The sequence below is a fragment of the Protobothrops mucrosquamatus genome, unplaced genomic scaffold (assembly GCF_001527695.2).
Source record: "Protobothrops mucrosquamatus isolate PMUCROS unplaced genomic scaffold, P.Mucros_1.0 scaffold710, whole genome shotgun sequence".
Lineage (NCBI taxonomy): Eukaryota > Metazoa > Chordata > Lepidosauria > Squamata > Viperidae > Protobothrops > Protobothrops mucrosquamatus.
The window spans coordinates 578,478-584,523 of NW_015386991.1; the positions used below are offsets into that span (position 1 = coordinate 578,478).

At 42.2% G+C, this 6,046-nt stretch overlaps 1 pseudogene; it reads right to left on the reverse strand.

The window, feature by feature from the left end:
* Positions 1-438: 438 nt before the first annotated feature.
* Positions 439-5,846, reverse strand: LOC107289497 (annotated as a pseudogene).
* Between the last annotated feature and the right edge of the window lie 200 nt (positions 5,847-6,046).

The following is a 6,046-nucleotide window of genomic DNA, read 5'->3' on the forward strand; positions in this document are numbered from 1 at the left end:
TTTATTATTATTATTATTATTATTTATGATGATGATGATGATGATGATGATGATGATGATGATGATGATGATGATGATGATGATGATGATGATGATGATGATGGTCTGTTGCACAGTCAGCCAGATGTTTAGACTGGATTTGGCATTTTTATCCACCTATTGAGCCCTTCCCAAGGATAGGCAAATATTGTGGTTTGATTGTTTTATTATTATTACTATTATTAAAAATCAAAACGGTCTTTCCTTGAGTAAAAAAATCCAACAGTGGCTTCTACTTTTCCCCACCAATAAGTTTTTCTTCAATACAATTAAATAAATAGGAAACAATGGGGGGGGCAGGGAGGGAGGAATATTGTTGGTTTCACTTAGAGGTATTCGTTTTAATGAGATAATAGGACTGTAGCAATTTCCCCTGCTCTGCTTCCGTCCAGGCAGCTCTCACAGATGCTTAAGATTTACAGGTCCCTGAGAATCTCCCTGAGGCACAGGATGTGTGGTTAAATCTGTGTAAATGGGATACGAGTTGGATGGCCCAAGCTGGGGATGGCTTGGGATTTCAGTAGCACAGCTGTACTCCAGGTTTCCAGAGGAGTAATCAGGGTAGCTGAAGAAAGAGTCAGCCCCGGGCATATTTCCCAGGTAATTTTCTCCCATTGCTCTTGGGCTCCCTTGCAGAACTGGAGGTCCATAAGGATGGCTTTCTCCCGGTCCAAAGAAAGGGCCGTAGTCCAAAGAGACTGAAGTTACAGGGCTGTTACAGAGAGGGTCTGTGTACCCTGCTGAATTGTCAAGCTCTTCCAAGGATTTGCTGCATGAACTCGATGGGGCCATCTCGTAATCAGCCTCCCCATGCCCATAATAGTCACCCACTTCAGGGCTGTTATTGGGAGATGCCAAGATGGTGCCCTTGACTCTGCTGTCTTTCTTGTACTTCATTCGTCTGTTCTGAAACCAGATTTTGATTTGTCTCTCGGAGAGCCTCAGAAGCTGGGCCATTTCCAATCGGCGGGGCCGGCAGAGGTACCTGTTAAAATGAAACTCCTTTTCCAGTTCCACCAGCTGCGTTTGGGTGTAGGCTGTGCGAATTCTCTTGGAAGAGGAGAACCTTGATGGAGAGCTGCTGTCTAAATAAATGGAATGAACATTCAGTTCAGCTTGAGCCCTAACCATTCTGCATTCTGAACCCATTCATCACCTTGCAGAATATTCATCCTACAGAAATCAACACAGAAACGGGGCATGTCATGTAACAACCACACAACGTTGTTCACACCCATGTATGTGTATTCCCTCTGCACATAATTGAACGATGAACGTGTTCGTGTGGTGTGTTAAACCAAACTAATGGTTTAGCATGAAAACCACCAGCAGATGCTGTTCACTCTTGGACTAAAAAGCTAGGAAACAAGTTTGTGACCATTATTTCATATACATTTACTGGGCCAGCTAAGTGCTCTAGCCAAAAGTAATAAATAGTATTAGCCAAAGTTTTCCCCCGTATAGAATTTGTTTAGACTTCAACTTACAACCACAATTGCAATCAGAATTTCCATTGCTATGAAGGTGATCATTAAGTGGGTCAAACCTGATGAGCTGATGGCTCATGGTTAAATACTGGCAAGCTGACAGCCCAGGTTTGAGACCTGAGCACTGCACAATAGTGTGAGCTCTCATTACTTGCTCCAGCTCCTGCCCATCTGGCAGTTCGAAAGCATGCAAATGCGAGTAGATAAACAGTTATCACTTCACCTCAGTGGGAGGATAACAGTGGGAGGATATATACACCTTGGCATATAGTCACACTGGCCACAGGACCATGGAAAGTGACTTCGGACAATGCTGGCTTCCTCAGCTAAGAAACGGAGATGGACACCGCCTCCTAGAGACGAATACAACTGGACAGGAGGAACCTTTACCTGACCTGGTTTTAATCCACAGTTGGGCTTTTCTGCCCCAAGCATATTGTGTTTTGTCAAGCAAATCACTGTAGTTGTTCAGTGAATCTGGCCTCCTCCATTGACGTTGCTTGTCGGAGGCCAGTTGGGAAGGTTGCAAATGGCAATCACGTGCCCCCAGGATGCTGTGATCATTGTAAGTGAATGACAGTTTGTCAAGTGCCTGAATTTTGATCATGTAACCACATGGATGGTGCCATGGTCATAAGTGTGAGGACTGGCCTTAAGTAACTTTTCCGGTGCCGTTGTGCTAAACTAATTGGTTGTAAGTGGAGGACTGACTGTAGATTGTCTAGAACAAGGGTCTTCAAACTTGGCCCTTTTATGACTTGTGGACTTCAGCTCCCAGAATTCCTCAGCCAGGTGGGCCTGGCTGAGGAATTCTGGGAGTTGAAGTCCACAAGTCATAAAAGGGCCAAATTTGAAGACCCCTGGTCTAGAAAGTCTCAGCCAAAAGTTCCTGATGCATTCAGATGACTGGATAATTTGAAAACAAGGTTGAATCCTAGCCACATCACTGGAGATGGAGGTAGAAGCCAGAAATCATAAGCAGATATAGGTAGTCTTCGTTTAGCGACTGTTTGAAGTTACAACAGCACTGAAAAAAGTGACTTATGACCGTTTTTCGCACTTATGACCATTGCGGCATCCCCATGGTCACATGATCAAAATATCAGATGCTTGGCAACTGACTCATATTTATGACGGTTGCAGTGTTCCGGGGTGATATGATCATCTTTTACAACCTTTTGACAAGAAAGTCCATGAAGAAGCCAATTTCATTTAACAACCGTGTTACTGGCTTAACAACTGCAGTGATTCACTTAACAACTGTGGCAAGAAAGGTCGTAAAATGGGGCAAAATTCACTTAACTGTCTCACTTAGCAACAGAAATTTGGGGCTCAATTGTGGTCATAAGTCAAGGGCTACCTGTACTTTCCATTTTACCTTTTGAGCCCAGCAAGGTATCATTAGAATGTACAGTATGTCTAGAACGTATGTCTGGATGGATGGATGTATATGTATTTTGTAAGAACTGAAGCAGAATTCAAAATAACTTGTTTGCAAATATTTCCAGTGATAACAAAGGATCTCCCCTCTTCCGAAGATATCTTGTCCCAGTACACTCTGCAAAGAATGGTTGTTTGTTCATTTTCATCATACTTCAGAGGCATCATGAGATTTGAAAAAGAGCTCTCTAGCTGAATTAGACCTTATTTAGTCATATTCAGATTTTTGCTGCCTCTGATCCTACTACAGTAGTAGCATAGAACCATCATAGGCAATGGCCACTGGTCATTTCATTTTTCATAAATTTGTCTAGCCCTGACACTTTTTAAAGTCATCAAAATTATTGCACATAAATACATATTCATTTAGCTAAACCAGAATAACTGTATATCACTAATGTCACACCTGCCATATAATCTATGATTGGATGGGATTAATATACGGTAACTTGTTTTAAGAGGGAAAAAAAGCCAAGGACAAGGTTATAAACTGGTGCCAAAGAGCCAGGAGCAATCATAGACAACCAGCATTGGGGAAAAGTGCTTTCCAGGATTCATTTGTGCTTTATTAAAATGGCAAGTTTCTAATAAAAGATTGAAGCTGAAAACTCTTCAGTACCATAAAGGAACTTTCTGGGTTCTTATGAATATCTTTTTAAAAAAAACAAAAAACTTTTTTCTGTTTAACCTTAACAGAAAATGGAAATGTTCTATTTATTTATACTTTCAGTGTTCTATCCCGCTGTGTATCTAGATCGTGTTATTTGTTCCTACACTCTTAATGAGTAGCTAATCAGAAAGATTTTTCAAAATGTAATAAAGATAGCCCTCAAATTACGACTGTAATTGAGCCTGGAATTAAGATCTTCAGTTATGACAGTCGTTAAGCAGGTCATCACTAGAGGGCACCCAGTTTTATGACCAGTCATTATATAAACGTGGTGGTCATCAAGTGTACACCGCAATCATTAAGTAAATGGTCACTGAGTGAACCGTTCTCCACAATGGGCATGTTTTGCTGGAAACCAGAAGTAAATGCTGGTTACCAGCAAAACTGCTATAATTCGCAGTCACATGACTGTGGAATGCTGCAAACAGCTGTAAATGTGGGCCAGTTCTGAGCATCCAAAATGTGATCATGTGTCTGCAGAGGTTGGGGTGGCCATGTTCAACTCCGGGTCATAAGTAACTTTTGAAGGTCTGTTGGAACTTCAAATGGTTGCTAAGCAACCAGTAATATGTTGAAGATGGCCTGGTCTTACTATATATATATATATGATATGTAGTATATATATGTGGTCCCAGAATTCCTGAACCAGCTTGGCTCAGCTTGGAAACCTCTCCCTTTCGCCTCAGCATGGGTGGCTCAGGAATTCTGGGAGTTGAAGTCCACGAGTCATAAAAGAACCAAGGTTGCCTACCCCTGGACTCTATGCCAACCTCCCCCAACTTGCTACCCTCCAAATATATTGGACTACAGCTCCTAGAGGAGAAGAAGGTGACAGTGAAAAGAAAGTACCTGAAAAAGGAAGGTTGCTTTTCTGCTTGGCACTGTGTCTTGTTTCTTTCATCCAAGGAAAGACTTGTTTTGGTACGTGGCCGCTACACGATCTGCTACTGCTGCCATTGGTGGTGGTGATGTCACAAGTACTGGAAGAGGTAACCAATGACAGCTGTCGTAGCCTAGCATTCCCTAGAGGTCTCAGGGATGCAATTCGGGAATCTTTGGAGCCCTCTGAAGACCCCGTGGGTTTTCCCGACTCCAAGGATATCGATGAGGTTGGAAAGTGCTGCTGGCTAAAGGAGTGCCTTCTGCTGAGATCTCGGCACCAGCTATCTTCTGAGGCCTGTTGGTCATCTTCCTGCAGAGCCTTGTGCATGTCCCGTTCTTGTCAGATGGAAGGGGTGGACTGAAGGGGTGGGGAAGGAGACGGAGATTTTGCAATGGGTGTGAAAGGAATCCAGAGAGACTTCCAGTTCTTACTGCTGAGAAAAGACCCTCCTCAACCACGTGCTCCAATAGCTAAGGGCAAGCCCCCTAAGTAGGCAGGAAGGACGCTCCTCAGCCTTCCTTAGGCAACGCTGCTAAAAAAGGAACAGGAACCTTAAACAGAGACAGCCCATGTGTGGGTTTCACTGTTTCTGAGTGGAAACAAATGCATGCCTCTCCCAGAATGATGATCTGCAAAGGTGGTGCTGAAGATGCACTAAAGAGTTGACATCTGTAACTGCCTGGTGATGATGAGTTTATTTTATTATTTAGCGTTTGACTGGGCAGGATTCAATACCAGCAAGCAAAATGTCCGTGCTTTTGGGCTCTGAACACTGACTTGCAGTTATATTCAAAAAGTGATTTTTTGGGGGGGGGCAGTTAGAATAATGCTCACTTAATTTGTCATAATAAGTAACAATATTCGACTCCATATCCTCTCCTCTGGGATCTCCTCCCATTTGCTCAGATCTTAGTTGCTATTTTTAAAAAAGGAAAAGAAATCTTTCCTACCCCACACTTGTTGTTTTTTTCTCTATCTCTCTCTTTTTTAAAAACTTCTCATGGATTTTTGGAAGTGGTAAAAATCTAGCTTCTCTGGAGAGTCTTTGGGCATTAGCTGTGGATACCCATCAGTACCAAGATTAGTATATCAATATATTAAAGACATGTTTTTATATTGATTAAATACATGTGTGTGTGTGTGTGTGTGTGTGTGTGTTTATGTGTGTGTGGTCTGTATATATTTGATAAAGTTTTACTGTTGATAGGGTCCTATTTATTCTGGATTCCTGCCAGGATCATAAGGACTCAGTAATCTATTAAGTTCTCAAATTCTGTGAGAAAAGTTGCACATGCTGCACCTGAATAACAAAATATGGTCCTGGCATTTCGACCCCTTTGGAATATTCATTCCAGTGCCCATCTTATCTTTGTTGATAAAGGTGCAGATAATGGCTGCTAAAAGATGCTGCCTGAACCTAAAGAAACTGTAATATGGAGAATTCACATTGCACCAATAATTCTCTTCTATCCAGCAAAAAACAAGCACTTTGTGTGTGTGTGCATAGCTGTGTGTGTGCAACTTCTC